Here is a 20,132-nt window from a genome sequence, read left to right on the forward strand (position 1 = left end):
TTTTCAGAATAAATAAAATGAAATTTGTAAATGTTAGTGGAGAAGGTAGTAGGAGACCATAGGAAATTTAAAAGACCAATGTATTGAGAAATATTAATCTGGGGTATAGACTAAATTGTAAGGTTTTACGAATTGTTGGGGTCCAAGTGAGAAATTTAAAGTAGAAAAGGATTAAATTGAATTAGAGGTGAAGTGTATGACGACATGTAGAATAACTTTTACCAGGAGCTAATGGATAATAATAGTGGATAGATTTTTTTAAGTTATAATAATATTTTATTTCTATCTTCATTACTATTTTTTATTATCATTATATTAAATTGAATTATATTATATTATTTTTATTAAATATTAGAGAAATTCTAAAAGAAGATAGAGAGAATTCTCCATCTTCTTCTCTATACATGTCACAACAATCGGAGAGAGAGAAAATTTATTCATTTTACAATTTGGTCCTCCATATTTAGTAATGACCTTTTCAAGTTCAGAATCATCAAATTTCCCTAGAAAATCTTGGTTATATCAAGTTTCCTACAACCTAGCAAGCTTAGATTTTAGAATAGAAGTCGTGGGTTCATTTTTTAAGAGAGAAAATCTAGATTATATGATAAATTAAGATTTTAAGGTAAGATATTCATGATTTAGTAATTGTATCATGTCTACTTTGATTATTTGAGCATTAAAGTCTTGTGAATCAAGAATAATGATATCTTATATTTTATGATATTAATATGAAATGAAGAGAAAGCCAAGGAAGAAGCTACCAGGAATTTAAACCAGGGAAAGCAAGTAGACAAAGCTTAAAGGAAGTATAATTTAGCCAAGTTGTAAGTACTTTAGAATTCTTTATTGTCTAATTAGAATTTTAAAAATAGTAAATTAATGAACATGTCATTTTCATGAATTTAAGTACTTGTAACTTAATAAATGTGTGAATAATTCAAGAAAGTAGTAAATGGTTGGAAACACAAAAATTTACACACTTTTTCATACCCTTTTTAACTTAAATTCATGCGAATTCGGTTAAATTCTTGTCTAAAAATAATTAATTTTTATAAAATAATTAAAGTAAAATTAAAATATGAACATGTTAAATTTTAGTTAATTTCATAATTATTTTTGATAAATTTCGATTATTTTCGACAGATTTGCACAAAGGATGAAAAATGGATCGGCATACACTGCTAGAAGCAATTTGAATTATCGAGGCGAACTAAAGTTCAGCCTAAGATGGTCCAAAATTATATGTATTTATTCATAATATAATTAATTTTAATTTATATCCAATTTAATTTGGGTTAATAAATTATGATTAATTAATTATGAAAAAGTGGTCCGATTGAACTGAACCGAGTAAACCGAACCTGCCAAGAAAAGGACAGCCCAAAACCGTCCAAGTGCTGACCCAATTCAGCTCATTAGCTGATTATTTAAGCTGCAAAGAAGCCCTTGAAAACTTGTTCAAATTGCAATTAAACCCCTCCACAATTGGTGGCTTTGTAGATTTGCCCCAAGCCATTTTTAGAAAAGTTGAAGCCATCAACTTTGCCACATAAGAGGCCGGCCAATGGGTGGCATTTTGGCTGCTATTTTTAGCGAATTTCTGCTGCCACATTCAACTATAAAAACCCCCCTTGGCTGATCATTCAACACATCCCTCATTCACATCTCTTCTTTCACAATTCTTCTCTCCTCTTTCACTTTTTCTCTTATTTTTCCCTTTCAAAGTTCCTTGCTCTTTTGCCGATTTCTCCCCTTGAGAAAGGTTCTTCTTCAGCAATTATTCGTGTTGGGTTGATTGCATTTTGTCCTCTTAAATTATTAAAATTGTGTTTATGCTGTTATAGGCCACGGTAAAATGCTTGATTAAGTAAAATCATGCCAAAGTTAATCTTGCATTATAATTGTGAGGGAACTAATGAATTAATTATTTAAATGGATTGAAATTGTAATTAATTGACACAATACTTAATCAGTGCATGTTTATTCTTCTAAGGTAGCTGAAGGTTAAATTAGCATTGTATCTGGCGATACATTTGTCTTGCATAACTTGCAAGATTATTGTGATTAAACTATTTCAAGGTAAGGATACCTTGTTACCTCACATAGTCTTTTATGTGCTTATTAGATTTAATTAATCGTTTGAATTGACATAGGAATATGAAAGAGATTAGTTCAATTTAATGAGTATGTATGTGCAAAAACATGTTTGCTTATTAAAATCTGTTAATCGATTGAATTAACATATGGATATGTTAAGAGATGAATGGATTTGTGTAGGTGAGTATGTTCATAAGTTAGCAAATTATCGAGTTGCCGTGAATTTATTCATAACAACATAAACATGAGTTTAATAATTCTATGTTAAAGAAATGTAATTAATCCAACACAATTATGTCATCTTGATTAAATCATATTTTGAAATCGTGCATTAGAACTTTTATTTTTATTTAGTTTAAAATCTTATTTTTTTAATCACCCTTTTCAAAACAAAATATTTTTTTACCAAAGTGTTTTAAATTTCATTCATAAATAATTCTTTTCACAGTCCCTGTGGGTACGATAACTCGACATTTACTTGTCACTTTACTACTTGTTGCAATTGTGTACACTTGCACATTTCCGTTGTTCCAATGGTTATGGTTATTGTTGATGTGATTAAATGTGTAGAGAAAATGACTAATTTGTAAAATATTTAAAAGTTATGTGTTACTATGAAATTGTGGAACTTGATTGTGTTTTTGATGAATATTGATTTTATAACAATGTTAAAGCCCTTCTAGACAAGTTTTGAACTTGTAAGATATAGAAGGCATGCCATTAGGAATTCCATAGCGTGCTCGTATTTTAATAATTTTAGTGTTTGCGATAATCTAGCACTTTCGTGGTCAAGTACTTCATGATTGCATTCCGTATTTCCTTCTTGTTCAATCAATCTACAATGGACAAAGTGAATGGTTCATGAATGATAAGTGAATGATGAAACTATGGTAAGTGAAAATAAGTTAATTAAATTTGTTGTTGTTGTGTACTTTATCTTTGGTTTAATTATTGTAATTGTGATAAATATGTTTATTTATTTATTCATTAAATTAGTTAATTAAATCAAATGGTAAGATTTGAACTCTTAATTACTTACTAAGCTTTTACAAGCTTAACAAGTATGTTGTTTTAAAACATGTAGGTAAAGTTCGGTAGAAGTCTATTGTTGAAGTGGCCATTCTCATTTGGTAATAGAATGGAATCTACATAGTATTAGAACCGTTTGAATATTTGTTATAAAGTAGCTAAGTGGTTCCAAAACTATGTCATGCATGTTTAATATCATTTTGTACTTTGGGATAATCTTCCTTAGATGGATATACACATGTGTTATATGAAGTTTTTAAATGATAATTTGACATATTTTGAGTCCAAAAAATGTTTAGAAGTGTTGTGGAATGGTTGATGATAGTTTAGACTTGGTTTTAAATGTTTTTAGACATGTTTAGGGTAATCTGCCCTTAATGTCGTGACATTGGAGTCATTCTACCCTCAGTGTCATGAATTCATAAATCAATGTCGCAAAATTGGATGACATTAGATTCATTCTGCCCTCAATGTTGCAAAACGAAGCCTATTGTCCTTAGTGTCGTGACACTCATTTTCCATTGTCACGATATTTACATTGTTTTGACCCAAATGGTCCTCCTTTGTAACCAAACTTTAAAAGAAGCATGGAAATGACTTAAATAGCTTCAAATGAATCTGTTTATGTTAAAACAATGCTTTGAAATTGATGTTTGAGTTAACTAATCTTAGCATCCAAATGTGGCATCCCTTGCTCGAGATATACCAAGTGAAAAGTGCTACATCCTTAGGAGTATATTTTTTTCTCTCATTTGGTCAAGTGGTAACATTAGTGGAAATAATAGGGAATCAAGTCCACCCATCTTCAATAGCTTCCCAAGATACTTTATTAATAGACATGACAAAAGCCCTCATACGAGCATTCCAATATGCATAGATTTTTTGAATCGAGTAGGAATGAAGCTCAGGTAATTGAAATGCATTCCTTCATGGATAGCATGATGAAAACTGAACCCAGGATCTACTTCACATGTGTTTAGATCCTACTCCATTACCAATTTAAAAAGCCTTTCGCTTTTTGGATGTTTCAACATAATATTTTTCGGACAAATGTTGGGATGGAACAATTTATAACAAGGTAAAACAATAAGCAAAGGATAATTGTTGAGGATCACTTGTTGGCTTAAACCTAATTTACCCTTACACAATGGATAATTGTAGCCCCAATAATGAACTCAGTTGTTACAATAACTCTCTCTAAGAACCTCACTTACAATCAAATTAATTCATCCAATAAAGCCCACTAAGAGTGTCGAATATACTAAGCAAAAATAACTCAACAACAAACCCAAAAGACACTCTCCAAGATGCATATAAGCAAGTTGATTAGTAGCCTATTTATAGGTTGTTTCAAGAGTCCCTCTAGTAGTGTTTTGATAAGCTTTAGACTATCATTTAAAATAAAAATTTCTCTTTTGAATTATTTCCAATAATTATCTCATAAATTCCTTCATAATCAAACTCTCCTGCAGCTTCAAATACTCTTAAAGGATAAAGATAAGACTATTCAATAATTCAAACTTTTCTCCTTTCTCCTCTAAGTAAAACGAACAGATGATGTTGATCGTATTATATTTCAGCATGAAATTCCCTTATCATTTGTTGTTAAACAACATTAAATCATAAATCATATAGAATTCAACCATGCCAACACTAAATCTTTGACTTCACCAAAATTGTTGTTTTATTTGTTGTTCGAACATGAATTGAAACAAGAGAATAAGACAAGCAGTCACTACAGGAAAATAGGGCTTTAGCAGCATTTTTAGTGGCATTTGGACAAAAAACGCCGCAAATATTATACATTAGCGGCGTTTTCAATAAAACACGCAAAAAATTGAGCAATAGCGGCATTTTTGGTCCAAACGCCGCTAAAAACTAAGCGATAGCGGCATTTTTGGTCCAAATGCCGCTAAAAACTAAGCAATAGTAGCGTTTTTCATCCAAACGCCGCGAAAAAACTAAACAATATTGAAGCTTTTGAAAAACGCCGTTATAGCTTGAGGTTTTAGAGGCGTTTTTCCAAAAATGCCGCTATTGCTCAGTTTTTAGCGGCGCTTTTGGAAAAACGCCGCTAAAACCTCGAGCTATAACAGCGTCTATTGCTCAGTTTTTAGCAGCGCTTTTGGAAAAACGCCGCTATAGATCGAGGTTTTAGCGGCACTTTTGGAAAAACGCTGCTATTGTTTAGTTTTTAGCTGCGCTTTTGGAAAAACGCTGCTATAGATCGAGGTTTTAACGGCGCTTTTGGAAAAACGCCGCTATAGATTGAGGTTTAGGGTTTAGATTAATTAGTGTTTTTTATTTATATATTAAATAATCTCTTATATAATTATAAAAGAGATAATATTAATTTTAATATTTTAAAATTATAACAAATTATTTATTGAAATATAAATAAAAAAAATATGATTTATATTGGATAGGTAATTATCTATTTGGATAGGACCAAATTATAACAAATTAAATAAGGTCTTATTTTTATTTTGAATTCAATTTTATTTTGATCATATCTAAAACTGACTTTATAAACAATATAAATTAACTACACCATTCACTTAGCTATGGGAAAGTTAATTTCATTTTAGTTACTTAATTATGAAAAGTTACACTTTGATAACCAAACTATTTAATTAGAAGTTTTCATTTAATTAAGTTACAAAGCTATTAAAATCAATGTTATGGCTTTTTCTAAACCCTAACCCCTAACCCCATAAATCAACAACCTTTTAGCCCTCAGACCCTAAATCTCTAATCATAAACCCCTAAAACTAAAAACACTGATCAATAACTCTTTAAACACTAGACCCTAAATCTCAAATCATAAACTCTTAAAACTCTAACCACTAAACCCCAAGCCTTAAAACTAACCTCTAAACCCATAAACTATAGATCATAAATCCCAAATCCTAAACTATAAACCATAAATCATAAACTCTTAAATCGTAAACCCTAAAATCTAAAAAATAAATTTCATATGGATATTAAGTATATATATATGTTCATGGTCTAGGATTTAGGGTTTATGGTTTAGGATTTGGGATTTAATTTTTAGTGTTTAGGGGTAAATATGGTGAACTACTTGTGTATCTTGGATTTTTTTTATAATATAAATCTAAATAAGATAAATATAAATTATTTTTTTAAAAATATCAAAATGGGTTAAATCCCAAAAGCATACATGAACAATGGTTTAGTGTGCAATTGTATACATGCATGAACTTTAATTTGATCCAGTTCTTGTAAATTATTAACACAATTATTGATATAACATCATTTTATATTTATATATTCAATATAAAAATATATTGATGTATTTATACTTAAAAGAATAATACTTGTATTGCTTTGTCATTTTGTATTTTTTAATTCATCGATTCTATTTTATTTCTATTAAAGTTCCATTATGTATTTTATATGTTAGTTTAAAAATGATAAAAATCTTCAAAAAATTGAAAATTTAAAAATTAAAATTAAAAACTTAAAAACTTAAAATTTTAATATTTAGTATTTTAGTCCATATTTCAGTTAAAAGATCAATATTCAAAATTTAAAAAATAAAAATTCCAAAAATGATAATCTCAAAGACAAAAATTTTAAAAGAAAAAATAGAAAAAATATTAAAATGAAGAAAATAAAATTGAGCAATAGTGGCCTTTTTTGGAAAAAAACACCGCAAAAAATTGAGTTATAGTGGCATTTTTTATGAAAACGTCGCAAAAAGTTGAGATACACTTTCCATCTAAATCGCGTCGTTTTATTTTCACCCCCTCCCCTATATCCCCAATTTTGTGCTGCTAAAAACCCTGATTCTATTCCCTTTCGTTTCACCGATCAAAATCCCCTTCTCATAAATTTTCTCTCTTGAAGATTTCATGCCTACCCACCTTTAATCTCAACCAACGGAAGAGACGCGATGTGCAATTTGACTGTTCCAATTTCCTTTTCAACATTCAATTAAAACCCTAGCCTCTTCCTTTTGCTTCTATCGGGAGGGGGAGGAATCATGTCTTCGATCTCATATCTTTGAAGCCGTCCTCACTATTGCTTGAGATCCTTCCAAGATCTGTCAGTGAGGACCAAAAGAAGAAAGATGATGAGGATCCGGTGAGTGGCTGTTCGATTTCGCCTCGCCGATTCTCTACACCGCAAATCAGACGCTCTTCCCTTTCTTCATTTTATTTCCTTTTGAAAAATAAATTTTAAATCTATATTCAAATTTTAATTCTTTTTTTCTAATATAAATTATTTAATTTCTTGTTTATCTTCGTCTTCAATTTAGGTATGCGTATATAAAATTATTATGGATTTCTCTTTATTTTTAATTTTTTTATCTTTGGTGCTTTAGTTTGATGAATTGATTTGCGTTCTTATTAATTTCAATGGCGGTTTTAATTGCTTGTTCCTTCGATTAGTTTGTTTGATTTAGTTAAGGTTTGATCTCTTTTATGTTATAAGTTTTGATAATTATGCGATTTAAGTTATAAACGAACATAAGTGAACCGTTAATCAAACGCGTTATTCATTTACAACCCTAGTTAACACTATGGTCTCAGTAAGGCGACTAATAGTTTAGTTCATCTTTTGTAGATGCTATTCATGTCTTTGCTCTCCTTTCCCTCGCTTGACATTAGCATTTTGTATTGAATCAAAATGCATGGTTAGGATTTGACATTTTGCCGACTACTGCATCAAATTACTTCAGTCTTGATTTGGTTTCCAGTTAGACTCTGAGATAGAAGAGATGGCAGTGAACCAGACAGCGGCGTTGAAGGTGGGGTTGTGTCTATTGGGCCTCTGTTTATTCGGCTACATAGTGGGTCCACCTTTGTATTGGCATTTCATGGAAGGATTAGTAGCCTTCAGCTACACTTCCAACACTTGCCCACCTTGCCTTTGTGATTACTCTTCTCAGCCTCTTCTCACAATCCCTGAAGGTATTCCCAACTTTTATTTCTATTTTGCTTTTGATTGTTCACTTATGCTTGAAATTTCTGTCTTTGAATATGAAATTTTGAATATCCTAGTATAGAAGATATGAATAATTTCTTTAAGTTGTATTAGCTTCTTTTTTTTTTTCCAGTTGTATGTGCATGTTATTTTTTTAATTAAAATTTTGATGATATTTTAGATTTGAAATTTCTGCATCAAGCATTGTCGTCTTGCTAATGTGTTGTTTGTTTAATGTTGTGGATGATGTAGAGGTTTGTGAGAAAAAAATAAGCTTTTCACTAACATTTTATCTTGATTTAAACAAGTTGATAAAAAGGTTATGGTCGGTATGTAAAATGAAGGTTCTAACCCCTCACAAGCTGAAGAAATCAAAAACCAAGCCAATGAAGCATTTAAAGGTACCAATGTAATGAGCATGTAAATCTCAGTATCACAAATTTTTTATTTTGTTTTATCGAATATTGATTGGGTTAAAGTGTTTGATTCTGCATAGAGAAAGTGTAGAATGTGGATAGTCAAATGCATGTATGAGGATTATGATAGTGATGTTTGCAATTTCGTTGTGTTCAGCACACAAATATGGTCAGGCTATTCACTAAGGCTGCTGATTCTGCTAAGAAGTTAGTCATTTTAATTTATACATATTTTTAAGAAAACAATGTCCTAATATAATCTGCTAGTTTTAGTGTAAAGCAATTTGATTTTAATTTGTTTCATTTCTTTTTTATGTGGTGTAAGGGGTATGTTGGAATTCACAGTTCGGGATTCAAAGACTTTCTGCTTAAACCGGAGCTGCTTCGATCTATTGTGGATTCCGGTTTTAAACATCCTTCCGAAGGCAAATTTTTAAACTCATGTCTGATTTTAACATTCGTGAACTCCATGAATTAAGTCATTTTGTAATTTGATCTGCTTATCATATTTTTAATATTTCTTACTATAGGTTGTGGATTTTGGGGAAACTGGTCCTGTTCGATGTTCCCGTTGCAAAGGTTACATAAATCATTTCATAAAGTTCATTGATCAGGAAAGGAAGTTTATCTGCAATTTATGTGGTCAGTAGTAATCAGCTTTGTGTGCTCATCTCGTATATTTTGCAGTATCTTGTGTATTTTAACTTATTCTTATATTCATACTAGTCTATTATTAAAGGTGACACTACAAATATCAAGTTGTGGTATATTGTTCTCATATATGTAGTTTATTTGAATGTTGGAGTTTTTGGACTGCTTTCTCAAAATTTTTATTGACTAGAAGTTTTCTAGGAAAATTTGACATAGTCCTGAAATTCAATTTATAATTTCTTGCTAATATTCTTTTATTTTTAGTGAATTAATCGACCAAATTCAGGTTTGTTGGTTAACCATAAAAATTCAGTTTAGTTAATGTAAGAGATTTTAAGAAAATTTGATATTTGAATGTTATTTTGGTTATTAGTTAGGATTAGTCCTGTTAAGTTTTTATACCTTCATTTTATTTGTTTTGAACTTTTATATGTGTTAATTTAACATCTGATGGTGATTAATATCTTCATTGTATTGTGCTTCTAGATTTTGATTTGTTCTGATATTTTGGTTGGATATGTAGAATTATCCATTGAAAAAATGTTGAAGGTTAATTTTGTTTCGTTAATGAAAACCAACCAAATTAACCGAAATATTAGGTTGTTTTCTCTTTTCCTGCAATTTTGTAGTTAACAGATTTGGGTTTCACGTTACATTATTTCCATTAACAAGTAAAAGTATTTTTCTTCATTATTTTTGCTATTAATAGTGTTCATTATTATTTACTAATAACCTGCTGACTGGATCTATTTATGGTGTTAAGAGTAATCTTTGTTAGCTTATATAATATGGGATTGAGAAAAAAATTTGTTGCTGTATTGAGATTTTTCTTTGATCTGATTGGTTGTGTTTATAGATTGAATGTTTTTACATCTGTTTATGGTTTTCCTTGATCTGGGTATGAACTGGGGTTTGAAAATGTTTTTGAGTATATGTAATGTGTTGTGATAATCAATGAATAAAAGGAGAGTTTGAGGATGGATATCTAGATGATGATGGTACACAGGAATTAGAGAAGTATAGCGACGATAACAAGGAACTGGCTTGGATGTTCTTACTTGACGGCTGCGCAATTTTACAAGCAGTTTACATGCGTTACGGTAATGATGATAATGATGGTAAAATGTTTATTAAAAATGATTTGCTAACATTTGTGTACTTGGATCAGTTCTTGTTGGAAAACCAATTACCTTTTCGGGTTCTTGAATTGCTTACAAGCCAGAGAGAAAATGGTGAAAAAATTCATGAATGTAATCCAAAGGTTCATCGACGATACTGTTATCAACACAGGCGAGGACAGGTAATTTAGGGAATTAAATAAAGAATCATTTTTGTGGAGTTTATAAATGTTAAAAGGTTTTTATAACTAGATGGGTGATGGAATCTATTTGACTCTCATTTCCAGATGATATAAAAAAGAATTTCATGTATTAATTTATGATTTTATTTTATTTTAAAAAATTGAGTAATTATTTTTTCAATTGGAGGGCCTAATTTTTAAAAGGAATAAAATGTAAATTTTCATTTCTTGGAATGACCCATGCCTGTCGGTTTGCATTTATCCTGTTGAGTGTACATTTTTTAGAAATAAAAAATTATGATTTCAAATCCAACTTATCTTAAAAATGGTAAGATTTTTTCATTAATACAATAATAAAAAATTTATTTTAGCTAATATTGTTTGAAACGGTTTAGATTGAAAATTAACTAAGACATCAATCCGAAAAAAGTTATTAGACCAGTCTCTATGTGTATGCCTGCAAGCTGTTGTGGTGATGGACATTAGTTGTTTAGTCTTTTGTTTTGTTGTGCTGTAAGACTATTAATTTGAATATTTAACCATTTGTTTGCAGGGTAACTGACTCTTCAAAGAGGGAAAATTTGAACTTGCCAGGGCAAAATATGAAAATATGTCTAATGTGATGTTGGATATGATTACTTCAAGAAAAATAAAGAGTGAGATGTTTGAGGTTTATCATTCACTTTCATGTCTTGATAAAATATAGTTTGGGGTGGAATTGAGCAAAGGCTTCAGAACTGTGATTTTGAGTTGAGTTTATGTTTACTCCTTGATTGTACTGATAATAATTTCTCAGGGAATCTTATGCATTGGCTTTCTCAAACGTTCTCGCCAGCAAAAGGAAATTACAAGGGAACAAGCAATTCAAGATCTGGAGGTAAGCTATGAGAGTTGCTCAAAGCTGGCCTTTTGGTCTACATCTTGCCTTGATGATATCTTATTTATATATTCTTTTGTTTGATCAATTGGAGGTCTAGTCATACTCTGAATGCTTCTTTTTTATATTCAAACCTCTCCTACCACATTATAATCAAGTGTTCTTAAGTTAACAAATGAACTGTAAGAACCCATTCTTGTCGTGCGTTGCAAGTGATTGTTGTTAAGATATTGAACCCACAACCTTTCAGAAGTCTTGAACAGTTCATTTTAAGGATATTTTCTAACATTTAATACATTGCTTACTTTAACTGAATTCAAGAAAAAAGTGATGCATTAATTACACGGTATTGGTTAACATTTCTCTTAAGAAATTTATCAATAAACACCTTAACATGATAAGAATATAGGAGATTTTGCAATATGGTATTGATTTGTAGGGTATTTCAGGCCAATATTGTGAAAGTATCACAGCTGTGAACTAATTTTCTCATCAAATACAATAATCTCATGGACATTTATATGCAGGAATTGGAGAGAAGAAGAGAAGAACTTGAACAATTGTTGTTGGCAGAAAGGGTATGAGAGAATATGGGTGATTAAGTCAAATGGAGAAAGGGACATCATGTCCTTGTTGTGTGCAGGTGTTTTCTCCCTGAGACAGGCAAGGAACCTGACATCAAGAATGGTTCAACTTAAAGATGCTTCCTCGTACTCATTCTCTTCCTCTTTATATTTTTCGATACTTACTTCAAGTAGGATACTAAGAATTTCCTATACTATTCTTTCTGATTGCTTATAAAATAGTTTGCTCATTAGATACTTCATTTTCTCGTCTTTTATTTGTGTAAATCATTTTTCTTTGTTTAGTGACAATGAATCTTTGAACATAATTTCATTGAGTTACATATAAATGATTTTTTAAAAATTGTGTATAGTTTAAAGTTCAAATTTCAAAATAAAACATAAAATATTTATCATAGAAAATAAATATTATTTAATTAAAATTTTTTTAAAGTTTATATTCTTTAGTGGCGTTTGTGAAAAAAGCATCGCTAAAGGTCATGGTTTTTAACGGCGCCATGACTTTTAACGGCATTTTTGTGGAAAGTGCCGCTAAAAACCATGAATTTTAGCGGCATTTTTATCACAAAAGACGCTAAAGATCATGATCTTTAGCGGCGTTTGCGAAAAGCGCCACTAAAGGTCATGGTCTATAGCGGCGTTATAAAAAAACGTCACTAAAGACCATGACCTTTAGCGACGCTTTTTCGCAAACACCGCTAAAGACCATGACTTTTAGCAGCGCTTTTAATGCAAACGCCGCTAAAAGTCATGGTCTTTAGTGGCGTTTTTTTAAATAAACACTGCAAAATTTTACGGCGTTTGCTATAGCGGCTTTTTTTGCGACGCTTGTGAAAACGCCGCTAGCGGCGCTTTTTCTCCTGTAATGAGTCAAAGTTTCCAACATATTGTATACACAAATTCTGAGTAAAAATTTGACTTGGAAAATTTGGAGTTAAATTTTATTTATAACTTGAAAAAAGTATGATCTCTAGAAATTTCTTGAATACAAAAAAATCATTTGGTTCTTCTCTCTGATTAGGCTTTGATCCAAGGGTTGGCTGGACTTGATCTCAAATGAATGCAGGTTACTTCGGGTCTTGTGGTGACTTGCTCTTGGAATAGGTTTAGACCTCCTTTCTTCAATTGAACATGATTAAAAAGCATCTTTCCCCAAAAAGAAACGTTGACTTGCTTTCCTTGGTTGGATTTGTTTGGAAGGCAGATTTCTTTAGAACCATTATGGCATTTGTCAGAATTTCTTCATGTTCTTCAATTTTTTTAGAGATTTCTTCATAAAACTTCTAGACTTCTGAACTCGTGAATGTGTAAAATGGCTTGGAGGTGACTCTATCTTTTATATTGCCAATCACTATAGTAAAAGAGAGTTCTTGTGGAATGTAAACTCTTCATTTGAAGTGATCCACAAATATAAACTCTTTTATTTATTATTTATCTTTTATTAACTTAATTAATTTAGAGATAAAATAAACATTTATTGTTATTAATTTTATTATTTTAATTTAATTAATGATAATATAAATATTTAATTGATGCAGCCGATTGAGTCTCGCTCGATTAGAAGTTTCTCCTATTTAAGGGTTGGAGAAGGGTTATGGGTAACTTTCAAAATTGTATAAGAAAAATTCTTCATTCATGTAGAACTCATCCTTCTTTGCCCATAAAACATAAAGCAATGCCCAAGCATTAACTTTTTCATCAGCACTGATCGATATTCACCTTCCACTTGCAGATGTTGTAGATTTTATTGGTTTTGAAACTTTGATTAAAGTTGATTGCACCATTTGTAGCCACTACAGATTTTCAGGTTCAAAAGCTTTGAAATAACAAAATTTTTAGAGCTAATTATTTCATCCACAACAAATCATAGATTGAAAGTGATCATGGGATAGCAATTCTAATCAATTTTGGTTTGCTCCTTTACGTGTTTATGCACTAATAATAACCACAACTTTCAAAATATCCTTGCACTCTTCATGCCTTTTTTTTTTCTTTTGCATTATATTTTTTAGACCATGATGAAAATCAAAAGCCATGATGATTTGTTGAATCGAGCTTTGTTCAATTTTTTTACCACTTTGAAGGATTTTTTGATGAAGCTCTCAAATCTCACATGTTTCAAAGCAAGATGTTTTAGGCATGCCGATGAAACCGATCAATTGCTTGACAATGTGTCTAAGGCAATATACATATACCAAAAGTGGAGCATCAAGATATCTTATTGAAGTGTCACATTTCAATACGACAAATTAAACTTTTTCAGTACTTAAAAGAGTTTATTCTTAAGTAATTCATAAAATCTTTTATTAATTTTTCACATTAAATGAATTTTAGTTTTAATTTTATTATATTTTCATACTTTTCTGAATAAAATGGCAAGTGTATATGAATAGGGATTTAATCTGTGAGTTTTGTTTTAGGTACTTAGTTGATGTAAAAGTGAGAAGAGAAGCTTAAACTGAAGCCAAAGTCGCGACATTGAGGAGTCATTTATTTAATTATATTGAATTAAATAATAATTCAAAAAACCTTAAATTAATGCTCAATTCATTTATGTATTTAATAAGAAAATGCAGTTTTTGCTAATGTAATCTATTTCTCTTTCTTTATCATTTTTATTCATTTTTTATTTCAACAAGCTAGATGAGGGACCGATTGTGTAACACCCTTTAATCCGTATCCGTCGTTGGAATAGGGTTACGGAGCATTACCAGAACTTTCAGAACATCTTTCAGATAATTCCCATAAATTGCTATTCATTAACCAAGATTATTCATATCGTCCTTAAATGGACACTCGAGGTCCATTACGAGCATTAGAATCAAGTCGAGACTTAATCGAAAACTCTAAGATTTTTTTGTGAAATTACAAAAATTTTCTAAGTTACATAGCTCACACGCCCGTGTGGTCCAAGGGACACGCCTGTGTGACACGCCCGTGCTGCAGGCCGTGTTCGACCCCGTGTAACTCTCTGACTTGTGCACATGGCCATGCCACACGTCTGTGTGTTAGGCCATGTGGTTAATTAAATTCTTTCAAAATTAGGTGCAGGTTTCACACGGCCAAGACAAACGCCCGTGTTCTAGGCCGTGTAGCACACACAATTGAGACACACACCCGTGTCTCTGCCTGTGTGCTCAATTCTAAGCATTCTATTTTCTCAAATTTAAGGTGCAGGAGACACACGACCTAAACACACGCCCATGTACAAGGCCATGTGTCACACACGGTCTAGACACATGCCCGTGTGTCTGTCCGTGTGGACAAAATAAATCCATTTCTAGCTTCATTTCTCACCCAAAATCACACTAATGACCTACACGTAAACTCACATCCAAATACCAATCATTTCAAGCATTCAAATTAAGAAAACTCTATCATTCAACATGGCATATCATTACATGCATACATGTTTATAATCTTACCTTGATATATTCCATATGTTAGGCATAATTTGATCAACCATTTAACATATATATATAGCTACCATAGTATCGCATTAAAAGTATGTCAAAAACAACCATTACTGGCCATTCCAATGGCTAGATTACAAACCACATATTTAAGCCATCTATGGCCAAGTTAGCCTATACATGCCATTATACCAAAATTATTTTACTATATATACCCAAAATAAGCTAGTGGATAATGTGATGATGCTCCAGTGATCTCCAACTTTCGCAAGCTTCTGAGCACTATAAAATAGGGGAAAATATAACGGAGTAAGCATTACAGGCTTAGTAAGTTCGTATAATGGAAACTAAACTTATCAATCCCGTTTATTAAATCTAAGCATACAATATCATGATCCATTTGGCAAAATTTCCTAAACATATGCATTCAATCAAACATGTTAGTCACAAAATCTTCATATCAATCAAGTAAACATAGATGAGCTCATCATGTAATATATTTTTTTTCAAGACATTATCATTTCATCTCATAATTCTCTCATCATGCCAAGATTTTTGTCCATTGAATCATTGAAATTCTGATGGATACTCAAGTAGTACACTCAAGGTGTACAATTTAATAACCCGTCAATTCTTATTCAAGAGTACCCTTTAGGACATTTAATCAAAGAACACACTCTCGAGCCACATATTGTATTACAGGATTACCATTCCAAGCTAAATCCTTCATGTAACGTATGTTCTGAAGAGCTCAATTAGGATTACCAGTCCAAGTTAAATCCTAGTTGTAACATATGCTCGAGAGAGATTATATCAGGATTACCCATCCAGGCTAAATCCTTTCTATAATGAGATCAATAGGATTACTCATCCGAGCTAAATCCCATTAGCAACAAATGTAAGACCTCATTTTATAAGGCAATCACATTTATCCATCAAAATTCAATATTCAAACGAGACTTTACCCTTTTTTTGACTTTTCCGAACATGTAATCATTTCACACATATATAATATTCACATAAATATAAATCATATTGCATACAATCATAACATTCAAGTTAACATATTTACATGCTCGATTAAGTTACACGAACTTACCTCGACACTTGTTCGCGTAAATAATCTACTAATTTTAAACATTTTCTTTTCCTCGATCTAACCTCAAATTTGTGTTGCCTGGATCTATATAAATAACTTTAATCATCAATTTCACACATTTCATATTCATTTGGACTCAATTTACATCCTAGGCAAAATTACCGTTTTACCCCCAACTTTTCCATAAATTCCAATTTCGTCCCTAAGCTTGGAAAATGAAATTCATGCAATTTACTCCCTATTCCAAGCCTAACCAAAATTTCAACATAAAATTTACCGCACATATTTTCTATAAATTTCATAATTTTTCATCAATTTTCACAACTTTACATTTTAGTCCCTAAATCATGTTTTCATCAAAAATCACTTTGTAAAAGTTGTTTATCTATCAACAACCTTTCATTTTCTACCATAAATTTTAAATTTTCAGCATATTCATCCATAACCTAATTTCCATACCTTGATAACTTTTCAAATTGATCCTCCAAATAGATAGATTAAGCTATCTCGATTTCAAAAATATCAAAATTACTAAAAACGGGACAAGAAAACTTACCCAATTAAGCCATGAAAGTTTACTCTCTCTCTCCTAGGGTTTTCATAGAACTTTGGGGGTTGAAGATGATAAAAAATAAGATGATAATTCTTTTATCATCTTTTAATTAATTAAATTATTTCAATTTCCAATTTAGCCTTGCCTTTTTTCTAAATTTCCATGGATGAGTCACCAAAATATCTACATACTTTTCTTTAATGGTCTAATTACCATATAAGGACCTCTAGTTTTGAATTTCATAGCTATTTAACCCTTGTATCTACTAGAATTCAACTTTTTCATTTTATGCGATTTAGTCCTTCTCGTAATTAAGTACATAATCGATAAAATTTTATTATCAAAATTTTCACATGACATTTTTATCATATTATGAACCATGTAATAAAATAAAAATAAATTTTATTTTCGGATAGGATTTGTGGTCCTGAAACCACTGTTCCCATTTCACTGATAAATGGGTTGTTACAGATTGGAAATATGATTAGGGCTCAAATAATTTATAATTAAGTTTTGACTTTTCATCTATTAGTTATAAATTTATTTATTCACAAAGTCATTCCACTAAAATATCGTAACTGAGCTCTACCTTATTATATACCATTACGAAAGCAACTTAATAAGTGCTGGTCTAATGACTTTATCATGAGTGTGTTACCCTCATAAGATATCCTTAATATCTTTTGAAAAAATTCTTGAAAATTCAATTATTATAAAATAGTAATTAAATCAATTATCACAAATACAGATGACCCATGACAATGTTTACTTTTCTTCTATCATGTAATATCGATGAGAGAATATCATTGACCTTTTAGTTGGGCTATAAATTCCACTATTACGGAATGATGCTACATGCTGGAAAAATCGTATACCCAACAAAATAGTTTTTGAATCCTTATCTATTTGAACTCAGACTTTCACTTACATCGAAGTATACAAGTCATGCATACATAGCCCATCATCCACTTAGGATTAAGGTATGTCACACTATAAACATTACAAGTGAATAAATTCTTAAATGAATCTAAGATTATTCTACTTGGGTCACGTTCGATGTGTTTTCAATCCAGTCAGTCACATCTATGTCTCTAACTTCTAGGAGCCATTCACTCCAATACCCAAGACAATGTATCTCCACAATTTAACTTTATAGATGACATATTAGTCTTTCAATCAATCTGCTCGTTTCTGGTTAGATAAATGACATGCTTAATTATCTACTAATATAATTTATCTTTTTTGTATTGTAATCTAATCATGTAATATCGCTTAGTATTAGTTAAATATTAGATAATTGATGAGTCAATATTTTCTTTGTAGGCAAAAACAATTGAGGACTATATACAATGAATATTAATGTAATCAATAAATATTTTATTAAACCAATTTGTTCGAAAAATACAAGTATACATAGACAAAAATACTACACTAAGGGCACTAGATCCAACACTTTCATGTTCATTTTAGCTTACTTTTGAGTAAAACCGATTCTTTTTAGGGCTAAATTGAGTTTTTGGTTATTAGTAGATATGTTTTTTGGTGTATAGGGATAAAATAAACTTATGAGAAATTAATAAAGGCTTCCAGGTGTGTATCAATGCCACTTTCTTTAAGGTTTTTTTTTTTTGCCCCCACCTATATTTTGGTAGGCAAAAAAGTTACCGGCAAATAAACATCGAGGATACAATAAAGCCCAATGACTGCTAACATTTTGCACTGACAGAAATACCCCACTGAGTGTTGAGCGGAGCATAGCAAAAATGTCAATTTTTAAACAATTTATGTATTTATTCTTTATAGAACAGTGTAGGAATATAAAAGATGGTGGGAGAATAAAAAAAAACTTTTGATGTGTTTGTCTTGTGTGTTAGGCAAATGAAATTTGGCTACTATTTGTAGGAGTTCTCATGAAGCTTCATAGGAAAACAACTATCTAAATGGGTAACCATATCTTTTAAAAATAAACATAATTATTCAATAGGTGCCTCTTTGAATAATCATGACTCATTGTTAATAATAAAGTGATATAATTTTTTGAATTTAAGGGGCATGATTTATCACTATGAAATGTGATAAATATTGGTTAACAAACAAGTGGTATAACTTTTGGTTACTTAATAACCTTTCATTTGCAACTATTGGAACACTATATATATTTTGAAAATATCCCAACAATGTTTGTATTTTGGTGTCATTTCTTATCATTTGATGCTACTTTAGGTAGTATAGGATGGTGAACAAGTAAGATTGATAATGTGTAGGTGAAGACTAAGTGCATTAAAGCTTGAAGGCTATGGAAACAAATAGTCACACCGCGACATGAGGTTGCTTGGTGCCACGACATGAAAGGCTAAGATGGCATAAGGTTACCAAGGCTAAGGTTGTAGCGCTAATTGATTGGAGGTCACGACCTAATCTAACACCCCAAAATAGAGCCTAAGAGTTTTAATTGTATTTGGGAATTTTAGCCTATATGTGCTCGGAATTTCGTAAGGTTGGTACTCAATAATGTTTTCGACAATGGCTATTAGGGAATTGAGTCAATTTCAAAAAATGAGTTTTAAATACCTTAATTTTATAAAAATGGATTGATTTGTGACAAAGTCAAAACTGTGGGCATTTATGTTGTAGTTTAGCCAATTTTTTAAATTGAACCTAATAAACCCCCATTCCTTGTTTGTTTTCACGATAGCTTTGTTCCTCTCTTTGCTTGTGTCGTCCCTTGCTCTCTCTTGCTCCTCTAATTTATTTTTGATATCTAAACTATAATTACTTGATTTCCTATCCTTTCCAAGCATTAAACCTTCACAAATCTTCAAGGAAGCACCCTAAAATTTCATAGATTTCATCATCTTCTTCATTTTTGGGTTTTTGAATTTGCATTGAAAACTCATTTAATCTTCTATCAAAGGTAACCATTCACTTTCCCATTAGTTTTTAATGTTATCTATACTTTTAAATCGAGTTTTTAGTTATGAAATAGTATGTTTTAGATAAAAGTCGAAATTTTGGTCATTAATGGTGAATTTTGGGTTGGTGGATTAAAATTTGGTTTTAAAGTGTTTTTCAACTCATTTTAACTTGATTAGAAGGTTTCTAAAGTTACTTTAAAGTTTTATTTAGGATTTCTCAAGTTTTAATAAATTTTCATTACTAT

General features: G+C 30.8%; 1 long non-coding RNA gene across 1 annotated transcript; it reads left to right on the forward strand.

Moving 5' to 3' along the window:
- The first annotated feature begins 11,012 nt into the window (after positions 1-11,012).
- On the forward strand, positions 11,013-12,213 carry LOC108473115 (uncharacterized). The gene is made up of 3 exons (XR_001869651.2): positions 11,013-11,102; positions 11,243-11,323; positions 11,851-12,213. It is a non-coding gene; the product is annotated as an uncharacterized LOC108473115 (long non-coding RNA).
- The last annotated feature ends 7,919 nt before the right edge of the window (positions 12,214-20,132 follow it).

The sequence above is a fragment of the Gossypium arboreum genome, chromosome 11, assembly GCF_025698485.1.
Source record: "Gossypium arboreum isolate Shixiya-1 chromosome 11, ASM2569848v2, whole genome shotgun sequence".
NCBI lineage: Eukaryota > Viridiplantae > Streptophyta > Magnoliopsida > Malvales > Malvaceae > Gossypium > Gossypium arboreum.